This window comes from Triticum aestivum, chromosome 4B (genome assembly GCF_018294505.1).
Source record: "Triticum aestivum cultivar Chinese Spring chromosome 4B, IWGSC CS RefSeq v2.1, whole genome shotgun sequence".
NCBI lineage: Eukaryota > Viridiplantae > Streptophyta > Magnoliopsida > Poales > Poaceae > Triticum > Triticum aestivum.
Genome location: NC_057804.1, coordinates 265,782,347 through 265,802,246, shown reverse-complemented (window position 1 = coordinate 265,802,246; position 19,900 = coordinate 265,782,347).

Genomic DNA, 19,900 nt, shown 5'->3' with positions numbered 1-19,900 from the left:
CACAAGATTTATACTGGTTCGGGCCACCGTTGTGGTGTAATACCCTACTCTAGTGTGTGGTGTGGTGGATTGCCTCGGGCTGATGATGAATAGTACAAAGGCTGAACAGCCTCGCGAGAGGTGTTCTTGAGCTAGTGTGATGAACTGCTTGGGTGAGTTCGATCGCGTCTTGGATGCCGATCAGAAGCCCCTACTCTGTGGTGGCTAGCCCTATTTATAGAGGACCTGGTCCTCTTCCAAAATATTGAGCGGGAAGGGTGCCAACAACGGCCATTTTGAAGGGGAACATCTAGTACAAGATATCCTGACTAAAGTTGGTCTTCGGCTGCCAAAGGCACTGGCGATGACGCCTTCCTGGGCTCCACGGTGACCTCCATCCTGCCGCTCTGCTGGTCTTGGTCTTGTTGGACTGAAATGGCAACCTTTTCCTGATGCCTCGGTACTCCACGCCTGTGCTTGCCCCCTATGCACCAAAGAGGAAACAAGGACACTGCGCAGGTCGGCGCCCGCCTGGCCTCGATCGTCATGGCTTGCGTCACAAGCACCTCGCGAGGTACCCTGCCTTGATCTCTCTGCCTCCTCGCGAGCCTGCCTGGCAAGGCCGTTCCTGAGGAAGTCTTGTGTCGTCCGCCCCGCGAGGGTCTTGAGTCTTGCGCTGATGAAGATGGGTCGTACTGGGCCACCACTCGAGCCAAGCCGCAGGCCGCAGGCAGGCAAGTCTGGGGACCCCCGTTCCCAGAACACCGATAGCCAGACTATATACGTATGCCGGACTATTGGACTATGAAGATACAAGATTGAAGACTTCGTCCCATGTCCGGGTGGGCTCTCCTTTGCATGGAAGGCAAGCTTGGCAATTCGTATATGTAGATATCCTTCTTTGTAACTGACTCTGTGTAACCCTAGCCCCCTCCGGTGTCTATATAAACCGGAGGGTTTGGTCCGTAGGACAACAACAATCATATTCATAGGCTAGCTTCTAGGGTTTAGCCTCTACTATCTTGTGGTAGATCAACTCTTGTAATACTCATATCATCAAGATCAATCAAGCAGGAAGTAGGGTATTACCTCCATAGAGACGGCCCGAACCTGGGTAAACATTGTGTCCCCCACCTCCTATTACCATTAGCCTTAGACGCACAGTTCGGGACCCCCTACCTGAGATCCGCCATTTTTGACACTGACATTGGTGCTTTCATTGAGAGCTCCACTGTGTCATCGCGGTAAGGCTCGATGGCTCCATCAATCATCTACAACGATGCGATCCAGGGTGAGGTTTTCCTCCCCGGAAAAAAAAATCATATTCGGCGGCTTCGCACTGCGGGCCACCTCGCTTGGCCATCTGCAGAAGATCGATAGCTATGCCCCTGGTCATCAGGTCAGGTTTGGAAGCCTGAACTACACCGCCGACATCCGTGGAGACTTGATCTTCGACAGATTCGAGCCCATGATAGGTGCACCGAACAGTTGCGATTTGCATGGCTTAGATTTGCCATCGGACGGTGTTCGGGAGATCACACCTGCAGCCGCCTCGGCTCTCAATACGGAGCAGATCATGCCCTCCGAGGATAGGTGGATGGACCATGCCACGGAGGCCGCACACTCAGCGGCAATATAGCCGAACACAGACTTCGCCTCCAATGAGGTCTGTGTCATCGGACCCTCAGACTCGTCTCCGGCCATAGGCTCCAAACCACGCGCATCTGTGCTCGTCGAACCTGATTGGGCACCGATCATGGAGTATACCTCCGCGGATATCTTCCAGCACTCGCCCTTGGATGACGTGCTAAATTCTTTGAAATCTCTCTCTCTGTCAGGAGACTCTTAGCCGAACTATGTCCAGCTTGAGTGGGAAGCGGACGACGAAGAAATTCTTTACCCACCCACCACCCACTTGATAGCCACTGTTGACGACTTAACCGACATGCTTGATTTAGACTCCGAAGACATCGACGGTATGGATGACAATGTCGGAGAAGAACAGGAACCACCGCCCATAGGGCGCTGGACAGCCACCTCATCATACAATATATATATGGTGGACACACCCAAAGAAAGCAATGGCGATGAGGCAATGGAGGATAATCCCCTTGGGAAGCAATCTAAGCACCAGCGTCAGCGGCGCCGCTCTAAGCCCCGCCATAGAAAAAATAGCAATACCCGCACAAGAGACAACAGCACTCCGGATGGTGCCGAATACGAAAACAATCCCGCCCAGCCAAGCTTCGAGCAAGCCGGACGAGAGGATGGGCAAGCTAGCCCTGAGAAACAGGCAATGGATGGAGACTCGGAGGATGACAATTACATGCCCCTCTCCGAAGATGAGGTGAGCCTCGGCGATGAAGAATTCATCGTGCCTGAGGATCCCGTCGAGCAGGAGCGCTTCAAGCGCCAGCTTATAGCCACTGCAAAAAGCCTGAAGAAAAAGCAACAGCAGCTTCAAGCTGATCAAGATCTGCTAACTGATAGATGGACTGAGGTCCTGGCAGCCGAGGAATACGGACTCGAGCGCCCAACCAAAAGTTACCCAAAGCGCAGGTTGTTGCCTCAATTCGAGGAGGAGGCACTAGAGCCTACACTATCAGCGCAGGATGCGGCTGACCGGCCACCTCGTGGCCGAGACAAAGCGGCGTATCAGCCTGAACACCAGCCCGCACCCCATCACCAATCAAATAAAAACACTAAGTCCCGGGGCTACACGTAGGACCTGCGAGACGTGTTGGAAAACAAAGTTGGACAGTCAAGATCAATCTACGGATCACGGGGGCGCGCCCCAACGCGTGACGATGATCACCACGCCGGATACACTAAATACAAATCCAGCCGGGCCGAATACAACCGACCAGACTCATTTGAACTGTGTCGTGATGCAGGCCGGCATAGAGGCGCTAACACCCCCTATAATTCACTGACGAAGTAATGGATCATGAGTTCCCAGAAGGGTTTAAACCCGTGAACATCGAATCATATGATGGGACAACAGACCCCGCGGTATGGATTGAAGATTTCCTTCTCCACATTCACATGGCTCTCGGCGATGATCTACATGCCATCAAATACCTCCCACTAAAACTCAAGGGACCGGCTCGGCATTGGCTGAATAGTTTGACGATAAACTCCATTGGAAGTTGGGAGAACCTGGAAGACGCATTCCTGGATAACTTCCAGGGCACTTATGTGCGACCAACGGATGCTGATGATTTAAGTCACATTACCCAACAGCCCGGAGATTCAGCCAGGAAATTCTGGACTCGGTTCCTAACTAAAAAGAACCAAATTGTCGATTGTCCAGATGCCAAAGCCCTAGCGGCCTTTAAGCATAACATCCGCGACGAGTGGCTTGCCCGACACCTCGTCCAAGAGAAGCCGAAGTCCATGACAGCCCTCAAGACACTCATGACCCACTTTTGTGTGGGCAAGGATAGCTGGCTGGCTCGTAGTAACATCACATCAAGAAATCCTGGCACCTCAGATGCAAGAGACAGCAACGGCAAGCCTCGACGCAACAGACACAAGCGTCGCAATAATGGAGATAACACCGAAGACACGACCATCAATGCCGGATTCAGTGGCTCTAAACCCGGTCATAGGAAAAAGCCATTTAAAAGAAATAATCCGGGCCCATCCAGTTTGGACCGCATACTTGATCGCTCATGTCAAAGCCATGGCACCCCCGATAAACGAGCCAACCACACCAACAGAGAATGTTGGGTGTTCAAACAGGTCGGCAAGTTGAATGCCGAGAACAGGGAAAAGGGGCCGCATAGTGATGATGATGAGGAGCCCCGGCTGCCGAACACAGGAGGACAGAAGAAATTTCCACCCCAAGTAAAAACGGTAAATATAATATACGAAACCCATATTCCCAAGAGGGAACGGAAGCGTGAACTAAGGGACGTCTACCTGATGGATCCAGTCGCCCCAAAGTTCAACCCATGGTCTTCTTGTTCGACCCCTTTCGATCGCAGGGACCACCCGACCAGCATCCGTCATGGCGGTTCGGCTGCGTTGGTCCTCGACCCCATCATTGATGGATTCCACCTCACACGAGTTGTCATGCCCAAGATGCGACCCTATCCTAAAGGAACTCGAAGGTCCCACAAAGGATAGAAGCGCATCTTGAAGACGCTTTTGCAAGGTGGATATCATTACATCAACATTACATAATAGATAGGGATACATACAAGAGGCATACAATGCCACACGAATACAACAATACATCATACATAAGACCAACATCCAACTACGGATGAAACACAAACAGAAGCTCAAACGACATCCACACTGCTAGCCCAGGCTGCCGACCTGGAACCTATCCCCTGATCGAAGAAGTAGCAGAAGAAGAACTCCAAAACAAGCAAACATCGCTCTCGCGTCATGATCATCGCATAACCTGTACCTGCAACTGTTGTTGTAGTAATCTGTGAGCCACGAGGACTCAGCAATCGCATTACCATGGGTATCAAGACTAGCAAAGCTTAATGGGTATGGAAAGGATAAGTGGTGAGGTTGCAGCAGCGACTAAGCATATATGGTGGCTAACATGCGCAAATAAGAGCGAGAAGAAAGCAAACGGAACGGTCGTGAAGCTAGCAATGATCAAGAGGTGATCCTGAACTCCTACTTACGTCAACCATAACCCAAAACCGTGTTCACTTCCCGGACTCCGCTGAAAAGAGACTGTCACGGCTACACACACGGTTGATGCGTTTTAATTCGAATCTGGTGTCAAGTTATCTACAACCGGACATTAACAAATTCCCATCTGCCACATAACCGCGGGCACGGCTCTTGAAAGTTTATACCCTGCAGGTGTGTCCTAACTTAGCCCATCACAAGCTCTCACGGTCAACGAAGGATATTCCTTCTCCTAGGAAGACTCGATCAGTCTCGGAATCCTGGTTTACAAGACATTTCGACAATGTTAAACAAGACCGGCAAAGCCGCCCGATGCGCCGACAATCCTGATAGGAGCTACACATATCTCGTTCTCAGGGCAACACTGGATGAGACATCCTACGAGTAAAACCAACCCTCAAGTTTCCCCGAGGTGGCCCCGCAGTCTACTCGGTTCGGACCAGCACTTAGAGAAGCACTGGCCCGGGGGGGATAAAATAAAGATGACCCTCGGGTTGGCCGACCCAAGGGAAAGGTATAGGTGGTGGTGAGGCAAATGGTAAAACCAAGGTTGGGCCTTGCTGGAGGAGTTTTATTCAAAGCAAACTATCAAGGGGGTCCCATAAATCACCCAACCGCGTTAGGGACGCAAAATCCGGGAACATAATACCGATATGACGGAAACTAGGGCGGCAAGAGTGGAACAAAACACCAGGCATAAGGCCGAGCCTTCCACCCTTTACCAAGTATATAGATACATTAATTAAATAAGAGATAATGTGATATCCCAACCATAATCCTGTCCACCATGGAGCAATCTTCAACTTCACCTGTAACTAACAACGCTATAAGAGGGGCTGAGCAAAGCAGTAACATAGCCAAACAACGGTTTGCTACGAAGGGTGAAAAAGTTAGAGGCTGACATGGCAAATTGGGAGTCTTGAAGAACAAGTGATAGGTAGCATAGCAAAGCAATAGAGCGAAGCAACTAGCATAGCAATGATAGTATTGAGATCCAAGGTGATGGTCATCTTGCCTGAAATCCCGCTTGGAAGAAGAACAAGTCCATGAAGAAGACAAACGGGCGTAGGCGAACGAATCCTCACAATGGCAACATTACCGGCAACTGTCAAGAAGAGGAACAACCGGAAAGAATCAAACAACATAGTAAACACACAACACATAAACATGGCATGATGCACAAACAAGCATGGTGCATGTCCGGTTTAAAGACTCATGGCATGGCAAAGTGCAACAAACAACCCTACAAATTAAGTGGAGCTCAATATGCAACGAGTTGCATATTGAGGAAACACCACATTCGAGTTATTTAGTTCTCTCTCGTTTATGTACCCAACAATACTAAATGTTATTAAACATGTCAAGGGGTGAAGCATAAGAAAAACTACCTATCTAGACAAGTTTAAATGAGGCCGGAATAAGAAACAACAATTCCGGAGAATCCCCATATGCATATTTTTAATTTTCTACTGTTCTGCCCTAAAACATATTTTATTGGTTTTAAACAGGAAAATAAAGTGCACCATGTTAAACTAGCATTTTTCCACCCCATTTACATATAAAGTTTATTTAAAACCGAGCTACGATTATTTAGTTATGAAATAAATCATTTTAGCATGGAATTTGACCAAATTTAAACAAACAACATTTTAAACATATTTAACATGGATGAAAGTGGCAAATTATTAATCTACACAAAATTCTAAGCATTTTACATATATAAATCATTTTAATCCAATGCACGGTTGTTGAGTTATTAAATGCGTGAACATGAGGGACTTTTCTGCAAAACTGCAAACTCTGGAAAATTAGACAAATTCACAGATGCTGGAAAAAAACTACGTGGGCCGAATATGGCTGGGCCAACAGTGTACAGTAGAAGGGCTGGAGGGACTTCTCACCCATGGGCTTGGCCCGGTCGGTGGAGAGGCCAAAGCAGGCCGGCTAACTCGGCGCTGGGCCTTGACGAGGAAAGAGGAGGGTCAACGCGAGCGCTCGGGCAGAGGATTTCGATGCAGAAGAGTCGTCGCTCATCTCCCTCCTCGAACAGAAGGAGGTAGCACTGGGGACTCGCGGCAGGGCCAGCAGGCGCGGGACTTGGAGCTCGGGGAGGATCCGGGCGGCGGTGGCTTGCAGCCAGGGCGGGAGGTGAGGCGGAAGGCGGACTTGGCGAGAGGAGGTCGAGGCAGAGGCACGGGAGAGCAGAGGGGCCTGCGTGCAGCGGCGTGGCGAAGCAGAGCCCGGCGAGGGGGTCTCCACGGCAGAAGGCGAGGCCGGAGGGGTACGGAACGGACGGGTCCGTCCGGGAACAGGGGCGGAGGCGAGCTAGGCGTCGAGGAGCTGTAGGCCATGGCGACGACACGGTCCTGTTCAGGGAGAGAGATGTGAGCGAGAGAGAAAGGAGGAAGAAAGAGAGCTAGGGAAGGAAAAAGAGCGGGACGAGGCCGGTCCTGGTGTTGTTGTTACTCCGGCGGGGCACTCCGACGAGACCACTTGCCGGCGCGGGGGCGAGGGCGTCGGGGAGGCATGAGGCCTCGGGCGCGAGCGATGCGGCTGCTGTCTCCTTGGACAAGTGGATGGATCGGATTTGGGTGTGGCTGGTTGTGGTTGAGCGGCGGCAGAAAACGAGGAAGGTGGTCGGAGATGATTTGGATCGAGGAGAAGGTGGCGGTTATGGCTGGTGGTTTGGATCGGGAGGGATCCCGAGGAGGATCTTGGAGCGGCGGCGGCAGGGAGGGACAAACCTCCTAGAAGTTAGGGTTAGGCAGTTTATATATGTAGGGGATTAGGGTTGGGATTAACTCGGTCCGTCCGATCGTAATCGGGCGGTCAAGAATAAATAGGTAGGGAGAGTCCAATAAAGAACCGAAGATACTTTCGGGATGTTTGGGGATGATCCGGATCCAACGGTCATGACAACCCGGGTCTGGTCCAGGAGAAGTTTCGGACGCGCGCAAAGGGGTTGGTGGCTGTGCAGAGAGGGTGGGCATTTGGACAAGAGGGGAAAACAAAGACAATGGGGTCTGACGAAAGGCCACGGGGACAAGGGGGTTTTGTTGGTCTCGGAGAAAGAGAGAACAGAGGGGTCCAATTGGTCTGAGAGAAGGTCAACAAGGACAAGCGGACTGACAACAGGGAAACGAAGACAAAGAGAGAATCGGTAACTACGAACGGCTACGAGGTTTTATGAAAACATGCGGATGCAATGCGGATGATGCGATGATGAAATGCATGACATGAACAAAATGCAAAACGAAAGACAAAACCCAACCATGGAGAAAATAATATATCGCATCTCTGGAAAAGGCAAGAGTTGGAGTTACGAATATGGAAAGTTGTATCCGGGGCGTTACACGAGTCCTTATGGACGGTGGCAGCAGCCTGAACCTGCTCTATTAGGATACAATGCACAAAATGGTCATCGATCCCTCAAGGATCAAACCCACTAAAACCACCTTTAAAGGTGTCATACCAGGTGTAGAGGCCTGTTGCACGGGCTCAATCACACTGGAAGTAGTCTTCAGATCTCCGGACAACTTTCGAAGCGAGGAGTTAGTATTTGATATCGTCCCCTTCCGCAGTGGCTATCACGCACTGCTCGGATGAACCGCATTCGCCAGATTCAATGCGGTACCGCATTATGCATACCTCAAGCTCAAGATGCCAGGACCTCACGGGGTTATAACAGTCAATGGAAACACAGAGCGCTCCCTCTGTACAGAAGAGCACACTGCAGCCCTCGCAGCAGAAGTACAGAGTAGCCTTCTTAGACAAACCTCCAATTCAGCAATAAAGCCCCCAGATACCGCCAAGCGAGTCCGGAGTACTCTGCAACAGGATCGTCCGGCAGGTCCAGAGCTCTCCTAGCAATTCCGCCTGCGTCCTAGTCCCAGTCAAGCGGTGAAATTTGTGCCACGCGTACATAACTACGCACTTAAAATACCATGGGCATAGGCGGAGGCACGGCTACAATGCGGTCCACGATGCAGCTCAACCACCCCAGGACCCGTACACCTTCACCCTTTTCTTTCTTTCAGGTCCTTCTCTTCTTGAGGCTCTTCTGATAATCTTATTATCGGACCCATCACGGGAAGGAAACACCAAGGAGGCAAGAAGCTTTGACGTACAAGGGAATCCCCAGGTGGTATCTGATAACAATCGCTATACCTATTTTACATACCCACATGTAGCTTGCTCTTGATTAGGACATGTCAAATAGTCCTATTTTTCTTATCGCACTACTTGTATACATACGCCTTGACGTACTATTCAAATAACAATGGAAAATAATGTACAGCGTTAGCTTATTATTACATTTCTTTATCTCTTTCCTTGGTTGTTTATTTATTAAAATTTGCACCCGTACATCTTGGTACGTTCAGTTCACCAGGGGCTTCAGTGTACCCAATAACACGGCAAGAAAAGTCCGAATACTTTCGACAGTGCGGCACCCCGAACTTATAGCATTATATGCATCAGCTTCGAATCATGTCTTGGGTCAATAGTTAGGTTTGCCCGGCTCCCATGTTTTGCTGCCTTATGTTCCGCTACATCGGCTAAGGTGGCACAGGGATAACTACTGCGATTATGTCCCGGTTCTTCTGGATGAGCACCTCAGTAGAGAAAGCCAAAAACTGACTGTCATGATGCGGCGAGAGCTGGTCGCTGTTCGAGAGGTCTCAAATCCTTAAAGATTTTTTCCGCTTTGGGTGAGGAATCGGCCTTGTCCAATTTAGGCGTGTATAGCGCCCCAAGTTCGGCCTTCCGAATACTAGGGGCTACGCCAAAATTTAAAATTATAGACTTCTATGGCTAAGTGAGAGTGATAAAGTTGTATAGTCTGATTGTCATGTTCGTTGCGCTAAACACCTCCTTAAATGACCAAAAATTTGGATAAAGAGTGTTTAGATTTATCCTGAACACCCCGGTACTAGTTATATGGGGGGCAGAAGCCGATGACTGACCAACTCTCAGATTTTATCAACGGCCGCACAGAAGGTAAAATTTTAAATCAACAAGCGTTATATAACGCAAATGAACTTGTTTTCATACTATAGGATCAAATAAGTACATTCATTCAAATATTACATCCTTAGCACATTCCTCCACCACAAGGCGGGCGCCCTTCAGGACACTATCATAATACTTTTGGGGGTGGCGGTGATCCTTGCCCTTCGGCGGCCCCTCCGTCATCAGCCTCTCGGCATCCATCTTCGCCCAGTGCACTTTCGCGCGGGCGAAAGCCATGGGCGCACCTTCAATGCAAACTGACCACTTTATGACTTCAAGCCACGGGAAGGCATTTACAAGCCGCTTCACGAGGCTGAAGTAGCTGCTGGGAAAGGGCTCGGCAGGCCACAGTCAGACTATAAGGTCCTTCATGGCCAGTTCGGCCGCCTTGTGCAGTTCGACCAGTTGCTTCAGCTGGTCGCTCAAGGGCATTGGATGTTCGGTCCCAATATATTGAGACCAGAACAACTTCTCCGTCGAGCTCCCTTCTTCAGCCCGGTAGAACTCCGCGGCATCCGATATGCTGCACGACAGATCTGCGAACGCTCCTGGAGAGCTCCGAATTCGGGTAAGTAAAAGGAAAGTCTCTTTCACATGCTTGCTTTGCATAATGAATGTCGTATCCGCCGCTATCTTCTTGGCCACCTGAATCTCCTGGAGGGCCCTTTTGGCTTCGGCTTTGGCATCTCGCGGGCTCTGGAGGGCCTCGGCAAGCTCGGTTTCACGTGTCTTAGAGTCACGCTCCAAGGACTCGTATTTTTGACAAAATCCTGGAGCTCTTGTTGTACCTCGTCGACCCAGGCCTCTTGCTTCTCGCACTCGGTGCGCTCCTTGGCCGCTTTGTCTTCGGCCTCGGTCAACGCCTTCTTAAGGGCCACCACTTTGGTCATGGCCCCTATTAAAGTTCATGATGCTTCTATGAGCTAAAACCATTTTTTCTTTATCAATATACAGACGGGGTATTATGTACATTTGTTCTCCTCGAGCTGCCTCTTCATGAGGCCGAGCTCTCCTTCGGTCCGCTTCAGGTCCTGCTTCAGTCCGGAGACCTCCGCAGTGGAAGCGGTAGTGGCAGAAGTGACGCCTGCTTATTCACACGGACATTTTCTGTTAGACTCCTGCGGATGTTACTTGATCCTCTGTTCGGCCTTTCTTTCCGAACGCAAAACAGAGCATCGGGGGCTACTGTCTATACTGTGATATTTTCTTACAATTTTATTACTTACCTCAAAGCCTGTTAGGAGTCTGGCGCAGGCTTCGGTCAATCCGCTTTTGGTGGACCAGACCTTCTCGATCACTGCACTCATGATGGTGCGGTGCTCTTCGTCAATAGAAGCGCCGCGAAGTGCTTCCAGCAAGTTGTGTGATGCCTCTGGATGGACAGAGGTCATCGGCACAAACGGCTTGCCCCCCTTAGCGAGAGGTTGCCTGCCTGAATCCGGAACCACTGGGGGTTCCCGCGCAGTATCCGGCTGGGGGCCTGATTTGTTGCGGCCCCTGTTATCGGAGTCCATGGGGGCCTTCCCCCCCCAAGTGCCGGGCGGCTGGGATTTCGCCTTGGGGCGTCTCCAGAACAGTCTCCCCCTGGTCCGGTATCCTCTGAGACAACACATCAGTGTCGTCCGCGGGCTTGGGGGAGGAGGCCGTCGGGAGTGAATCGATGTTCATCGCCGATAGGCCCAAAGACCCATCCGATGAAGATACATTGATGTGGAACTTGGCCGGACCGCATATGCAAGTTCAGCATGATAAGAAGCAATAAAATCAAAACATACCGGAAGTATTATAGTGTCCAGATACTTACGACTTGGCCAGGGGCTTGTCCCTGGGCAGCCACTCCTCACCGTTGTAGGTGGCTGTGGTGGAGTGGTCTGGAGGGAGGGTCTTTCCCTTCTTGGACCCTTCGGCCTCCCCAGACAGGGCGGCCATCCTTTTCTTATCCCCCCCCCCCCGGTTGGGGGGGGGGATTTCCTCTTCCTCCTCCTTGTTTTCATTGGAGGAGCGTGCCTCAGTATCTTTGGACGATGAGTCCGATACAACCTTGCGTCGGAGACCTTTCCTGGTCCCCGCAGCCTTCTTCTTGGCCTTCTTCTCCGGCACCTCATAGGACGCCAGAAACAACATCTCTGTTAAGAGAGCCGATGCTAGATCTTCGGGTAGTGGAGCCGGACAGTCAATCCGCTCCGCTATCACTACCCAATCCTGTTAAATTGGCGTGGAAGTTTAGATTCCTCCCGCGGACGTGCTATTAAAAGGCACATCTTGCAAAATATAAAAACTTACCAGATTGGCGGGGCGCTTTGCGTTGAGTCCGCGATCCTCGGTTATGGGCGGAGGTACCTCGGTGGCCTTGAACAGCACCTTCCAGACGTCTTTGTGTGTCATGTCGAAGAGCTCTCGCAGCGTCTGGTGTTCGGCCGGGTCGAACTCCCACATATTGAAAGCCCGTCTCTGACACGGAAGGATCCGGCGGAAGAGCATGACCTGGACCACATTGACAAGCTTGATTTTCTTGTTTATCATATCGTTTACGCAGGTCTAAAGTCCGGTCAGCTCCACCGGTGAGCCCCAGGCTAGGCCCTTCTCTTTCCAGGAGGTGAGCCGCATGGGGATGCCGGATCGAAATTCGGGGGCCGATGCCCAGTTGGTGTCGCGCGGCTCAGTGATGTAGAACCACCCCGATTGCCACCCCTTCATGGTCTCCACATAGGAGCCTTCAGGCCAGGTGAAATTGGGCATCTTGCCCACCATGGCGCCCCTACACTCTGCTTGTTGGCTGACCACCACCTTCAGCTTCACGTTGAAGGTCTTCAGCCATAGGCCAAAGTGGGGCGTAATGCGGAGGAAGGCCTCGCCACGACGATAAACGCCGAGATGTTGAGGATGAAATTGGGGGCCAGATCAAGGAAATCCAGCCCGTAGTAGAACATGAGCCCGCGGACAAATGGGTGGAGGGGGGATCCCAGTCCGCGGACAAAGTGAGAGAGAAACACTACCCTCTCCTGAGGCTTCGGGGTAGGGATGATCTGCCCTTCAGTAGGGAGCCGGTGCACGATGTCTGCGGCCAGGTATCCGGCCTCCCGAAGCTTCATGATGTCCTCCTCCTTAACGGAGGAGGCCATCCACTTACCTCCCGCTCCGGACATACTTGGAATGACTTTGCGGAGAAGGAGAAAGCTTGGGCGCTAGAGTTGGAGTGAGGGAGAGTGGATGAGCAGTGGAAGAAGAAGGTGTGGGTGGAAAAGGGTGAATCCTTATCTCTTTATAAAGGCGGTAGAAACCATGTGCCTTCCCACTTGCCCAGTAAACTCGCTCATTCCCCAAGCGTCATGTTGATGGCGCGGTTGGGTTACCCACACCCGTATTGATGAGAATCCCGTGATAAGGGGACAGAATCTCTGCTTCGACAAGACATGCCAATGAAACTACCTAGCAATATGTGCAGCAGCAGGTTGAGAAAACGGTTTGAATAATGACCGGGCCATGGCGTGATGTCATGCTACGAAAAGTTCTCAGCAGATTAGATCTGTGGATTATTGTGCTCTCTACGTTGGTATGTGGAATTTGTTTTGCAGAGCCGGACATGATCCTTGTGTTCAAGATCTTCTAGGAAGTATTCGGAGAAGGAACCCGCCTTGCAATGTTTAAGACAATCTGCGCGCCGGACTCATCGTCATTGAAGCCTTGTTCAGGGGCTACTGAGGGAGTCCTGGATTAGGGGGTCCTTGGATAGCCGGACTATATACTTATGCCGGACTATTGGACTATGAAGATACAAGATTGAAGACTTCGTCCCATGTCCGGGTGGGACTCTCCTTTGCGTGGAAGGCAAGCTTGGCAATTCGGATATGTAGATTTCCTTCTCTGTAACCGACTCTGTGTAACCCTAGCCCCCTCCTGTGTCTATATAAACCGGAGGGTTTGGTCCATAGGACAACGACGATCATAATCATAGGCTAGCTTCTAGGGTTTAGCCTCTACGATCTCGTGGTAGATCAACTCTTGTAATACTCATATCATCAAGATCAATCAAGCAGGAAGTAGGGTATTACCTCCATAGAGAGGGCCCAAACCTGGGTAAGCATTGTGTCCCCTGCCTCCTGTTACCATTAGCCTTAGACGCACAGTTCGGGACCCCCTACCCGAGATCCGCCAGTTTTGACACTGACAGCGGTCGCCTTATGGCCTCAAGGAAACTGTGCCACTATTTTTAGGCACATGAGATCACCGTCATCACTCGCTTCTAGTTGCAACGTATCTTACATAACCCAGATGCGATGGGAAGGATTGTGGAATGGGCGTTGAAACTATCAAGCTTTGGTCTTAGGTTGGAAAGCACTTCGACAATTCAGAGCAAAGCCTTGGCGGAGTTCATTGCGGAATGAACCTCAACGCCTGACGAGGATATTCAAGGAACCACTCTCCCCGGCAAGGAAACCAACCACAACTGGGTTATGTATTTTGATGGGGCTTTCTCGCTGCAAGGCGCTGGTGCCGGTGTGCTGCTTGTCGCGCCCACTGGATAGCAACTCAAATTCATAGTCTAGATGCACTTTCCCCAGGAGACATCAACAAACAACATTGCAGAGTATGAGAGACTACTTGTCGGTCTCAGGATTGCGGCAGACCTTGGAATTAGGAAGCTCATCGGTAGAGGTGATTCACAGCTTGTCGTCAAGCAAGTTAATAAAGATTATCAGAGCCCATTGATGGAAGCTTAGGTAGATGAATTAAGGAAATTGGAGGAGTGTTTTGATGGTCTGCAAGCAGAGTCTATTCCTTGAGCAGAGAACAACATTGCCGACAACTTGTCAAAATGTGTTGCCCTCAAGTTACATGTGGAACCAGGGATTTTTGTGCTCCAACTGACTCAGCCATCTGTTGAACCATCCGCAAGGCTAGACAAGCGAAGGAAGTTGAGCCCCGGCAAGTACTTCACCACCGAGCTCCCAGGAGCCGCCGACAAGGAATTTGACGAGGACGACGCCAAGCTTGCCGGGGGCAACAGGCTCCGGCAGGGCCTCGAGACCTTGTCGTAGAGACAATTACTCCCATGGTAGAAGACATGCCTTTAGGCCTTCCTGTCGAGCCTCAGGCTCCAACATGGGCACAACACATCATCTAGTTCCTCCAAACAGGGGAACTCCCCCAGGAATAAGAAGAAGCAGAAAAAGTAGCCCGCCGGTCTAATATGTACCAATTTGTGGACGATGTCCTCTACAGAAAAAGACCGAACGGCGTCAAATTGAAGTGCATCCCTCAGGAGGACGGGCTGGAGATGTTGGTGGAGATACATGGAGGCATATGTGGCTCTTACATAGGATCAAGAGCTCTTGCCGGCAAGGCATTCCGACAAGGTTTCATTTGGCCCACTACCCTCCAGGATGCAACTGCACTAGTAACCAAGTGTGAAGCGTGTCAGTTTCATTCAAAGAAATTGCATCAGCCAGCCCAAGCTCTTCAGACAATCCCTCTTTCCTGGCCATTTTTTGTCTGGGGACTCAACATACTTGGCCCTTTTCCCCGTGCTATCGGGGGCTTTGAGTACTTGTACATTGCAATCAACAAGTTGACAAAGTGGCCGGAAGTGGAGGCAGTGAGAAAGGTGATAGCACAGTTGACTGTCAAGTTCTTCAAAGGACTAGTCTGTCGCTTTGGAGTGCCAAACAGAGTCATCACCGACAACGGCACACAGTTCACGAGCCGCACCTACATGCAATATATCCAAGACCTTGGCAGCAAAATATGTTTTTCCTTCTGTTGCTCATCTAAGAAGCAACGGCCAGGCGGAAAGTGCAAATGCTGAGATGATGTAGGCTCTCAAGACGAGGACTTTCTATGGGTTGCACAAGTGCGGAAGATGCTGGATTGATGAGTTGCCGGCAGTTCTTTGGTCAATCAGGACGACACCAAATAGAGCCACCAGCCAAACACCCTTCTCCCTGGTATACGGGGCGGAAGCAGTTCTCCCCATAGAACTCATATATGGGTCACCTCGAGTGCTCGCTTATGATGAGCTTGAGCAAGAATAGTGGCAGCAAGATCATGCCACGCTCCTTGAGGAAGATCGTCTTCAGGCTGTTGTGCGATCTGCGCACTACCAGCAAGCCTTGTGCCTCTACCATAGCCGCAAGGTTCATGCCCAAATCCTTAAGGAGGGCGACCTTGTTCTTAGGCACGTTCAGTCGGCCAAGAATTCCAATAAGTTGACACCAAAGTGGGAGGGCCCTTGTCGGGTAATACGAGTCACCAGGCCCGACGCAGTCCGCTTGGAGACCAAAGATGGGATCCCAGTGAGCAACTCCTAGAATATCAAACATCTTCACAAGTTTTAACCATAAGCCGCGGTTGCCGGGTCCCCCGGCAACCCCCTTTCATACAAGCCTTGTCGGCAAGCATATAACCCTATGTACAGAGCCAACTGCAGACCCTGTGCGCAGTTCAATAAGCTTTAGTGTGTATAATTCTTATTAGTTTCCATGTTTATCTATATGCATGCATGTCCAAGATATCATACTGCACCTTTTTCCAGCAACTACTGATGAACCACTGAGGTTCCATGTTCATATTTTCTCTTCTCTCTTTTTCTTAGGGAGTGCAAGGTTCCCTCGCATGCAAGTTTGCCAGGGGGTGATGATATGGAGTATGGACACCAATAGGCAACGTTCGGAGTGGCATCTTGCGGGAAAGAGTGCAACAATGAACGAGAAGCTAAGTTGCAAAACCTTGAGTAAATTTCTTTTAAAACGCTAAGTTCTTTTCCCTGCATGATTTCGATTCCTGTATGGAAAACTTACATGTGAAGGAACCTTGTCGTGATCAGTTGCGCCTCTGCTCTGTTTTGAGTCCGCTCAACGGTTTAGGTGGCTGCACTGAGAGCGGCAAGGTATCTTGCATGCAGCAACACCCCCAGCAGGCTGCTAAGGATCCGTTCCTCAAAGCGCTCGTGGCAAGGGTGTGTGCACCGGCACATTTTTTTTAATAAAGGGTAGGGTATATACCATACGAGGAGGAATCAAACAGGAAAGAGCAAGCTTTCATCCAAAACACAACAAGTTATATTACATCAATAGTCTCCGCAAACTCTAACTTAAGATAAATTGTCTTGGGCACGAGTTCATGGTGGAAAGGAGAAGTGAAGCGGCTAGTCCCTGCACTGGCCTTTCACCCTCTTGATGTCACCCACCGCGATGATATGCGCGACAAGCTCTCCAAGCGCCTTGCGGTCTGCATCCTCCGGCAAGCTTTTGAGCACCTGGTTGAGGTCGAGGCCGGGGTTCTTGTACACCACCTTGATGAGCACCTTATGAAGGATGGCCCGGCAAAGTTTGAGGGATTCGCCGACCAGTTGGGTTGCTCGGTTGGAGTGGAGAAGCTTCAGGGCGTCGAGGAGGGACTCGAAGACCATGGTCAGCCTAGCGCCCGGAGTCAGCCTCTCCTCAGAAGAATACCTGAAATTCGGCAGGCCCATGGTGGACAGTTGTGCTGTGAGCCTCTCCGCGATGTTGATGAGGCGCTCAGTCCAGATCCCCATGCCTTTCTCATAGTCATTATAAGAGGCGGTGGCGCTCTTAAGCAGCTCCTTCTCGTCCTGGAGGTTCTTGGCCAGGGTCTTCTCACGACCCCTGCTCTACTCAAGGGACTCCTCCAGTGTGGTCAGCTTCAGTTTTAGGTCAACAATGGAGTCGTTGGCTGCGGAAAGTTGCTTGGTCTTGTCGGATATGGTGGTTTGCATCTCCACTAGCCTATAGAGAGTTCTCTCTCTGTCGCCCTTGAGCGTCGAGAGCTCCTTGCTATGTTCCGCTAGGTCCGCCTCCAGTTTCTTCACCTTGTCAGCCAGCTCGTCCTTGGCGGCCATTGCAGTTTAGGGGGCGTTGACGGCTTCCTTTAGCTTGTCGGCATGGTCCAGGACCAGAGTGTCAAGCGTCGTCTTGTGCTCTTGCTCCAATTCTTGGGTCCGCTGCATGACAAGCTTCTCAATCTCTTCATCCTTGCCACAGAACTTGGCGGCAAGTGCCTCCTCGCGAGCGGCAAGGCCCTCTTCATGAGCACCGAGCAACACACGGCGTTCCCTTAGTTGAGAATCTTCCTTGGTGGCCTATTGAGCGGCCTCCTCCTGTGCCTTCTCAACGTCGGACTGTTTCAAAATGACCTCGTCCCAAGATTGACTCAGCTGCTCCCGGACAACCCTCAGCTCTTGCCAGGCCTCAGCAAACCAGAACTGCATCTGATCGACACACTTCTGGAGGTTAGCCTCTGTTGCATCGACGACTGCTGTCCTACAGTCTAACTTCTCCTTTCGAGTGCGGTGAAGTGCCTGGAGCTTCTACAAATTGTTACTCATGGCCTAGAGGAGTTGATCTTCTTTCGACACACTGCTGCGGCACATGGCTTCGACAACCTTGAGCCCGGCAGCAGCAGTGACTTCTTCATCAAAAACCTCTCCCTCGATTGGTGCTCCAGTGCTCGCCGTCACCGGGATGCTGACGAACAGGTTGTCACCAATCTTCATGTACCTGCTTGATGTGGGGGCTTACGATGTTGATGGCTAGTCCTCGACCACCATCTCCCCGGCAACTGAGGGCTCCGGGACCGATGTAGCGCCAGTCGCTCCTGAGGCGGGAATGTTGTCAGTACGGTTGCCGGTCTCCTTGTCGGGCTCCCCAGCAAACCCTGTGGCGGCTTCTTCTTGCACATCCTTGGCAGCCTCATCAGCAGCGGCCCTGGAAGCTTCAGCGAAAGCGTCCTTGGCGGTATCATCGATGACGGTGTCGACGTCCATCTGATCCGTCAAGGGGAGATCTGGAGCCAGGGAGGAGAAATAAAGTGAAACCAAGGTTGAATCTCAAGGCATAAAGAGAAGAGAGGAAAATCATACAACAAGGATAACGAGTGCCGAAAAGCAAGTGGCATACCTGCGATGAGCGCCTGAGAGGTGGATCCCTCCCGGGCAACATTCATTGATGGTATGGAGCTATTGGCACCTGTGCTCGCCGGCTCTTCCTCCACGCATGTGGGCTCGCCAGTGGAATCCCTTGTCGGGGATCCACCCTTGGGCGGTCTGGTTGACGGGGGCGGCATTTCAGGGTCGGCCCTCAGTTGCTCTCCTTGTTGTTGTTCTTCTCCTACAAACCCGGCAATATCAGCAGCAAAAATACACACCCGACGCACGCCAGCGGGAAATGAGTAATGGGCTCATGCTGGGGGCTGGGTTGGGGGCTCCGGGCTAATTATGACCGCCTCCCGTGCACCTAAGGAGCTTGCCAGGGGCTCGTCGCCCGCTGAGGTCTTGCCCTTCTTCGCCATCCTCTCCGCCAACGTTAACGTGTCTCTGCGGGGACGGGTCAAAGCAAGATTAGGACAAGATAAGCAAATCGGAGACTCAAGGGATAAAGAAAGCGGCAGAACACTTACTCGTCTTCTTCTCCTGGCCTCTTCTCCCTCCTCGGGCTAAAAGAGGAGAGGTTAAAATCAACCTCCACTATGGTGTCCGTATAGGGGGGGTGGAGACGAGGACCTGGACCGTTTGGCTCTGGTCGGAGTAGCAGGCTGATGTGAGCTTGTTTCAGCTACCTTCCTCGCCGCCGCGGTCGTGCGCCTCTTCTGGCGCACGGGTTGTTGTTGAACCCCTTGCCTCTCCTCAACCTTGTCGGCAACATCCTTTTCAGGAACCTTTTCGGGCGAGGAAGCTCGCTGGACTGCCTCGCTGGAAATGGCATGCCGTAGGACCCTCTTCTTCTCCTTCGGGGCTAGGGGCTCCTCATGTGGCTGCTCCTCGGCTATATCTTTGGTGGAAGGACCCCCGGTAGCTGCGCCATTGTGCTCGCCGGTAGGCTCACCCCGCTCGGCAAGATCCTCCTCTGCACTAGCTTCGTATTCCACAACTCCAATGATGTCGGCCTCCTCAGCAAGGGCCGCCTCTTTCGTCGTGCTAGCAATATATGCCACTTTGTCGTCAGTTGTGCGGCGGATGAAGTTCGTCTCTTCCTGAATGGCCCTCTCTGACAAGTTGTCAAAGAACTCTTGTGCCCGCTCCACGAACGGCTCAACCTAGGTCTGGTCAAGGCCATGAGCATTGAACACCGGCATGATGGCAGTGATTGAGGTCAGGGCAGAGTTGTTGCACAAGGGGATCACGCTCGCTGACTACCTGAGTGGCCTGTCGGCCTTGAGTTGAAACAGTCTTTGGCAGAGAGTCGCGTGTTGTATGACCGTCAGGTTGTTGTTCAGAGCAGGGCGCGGCCTCATGATA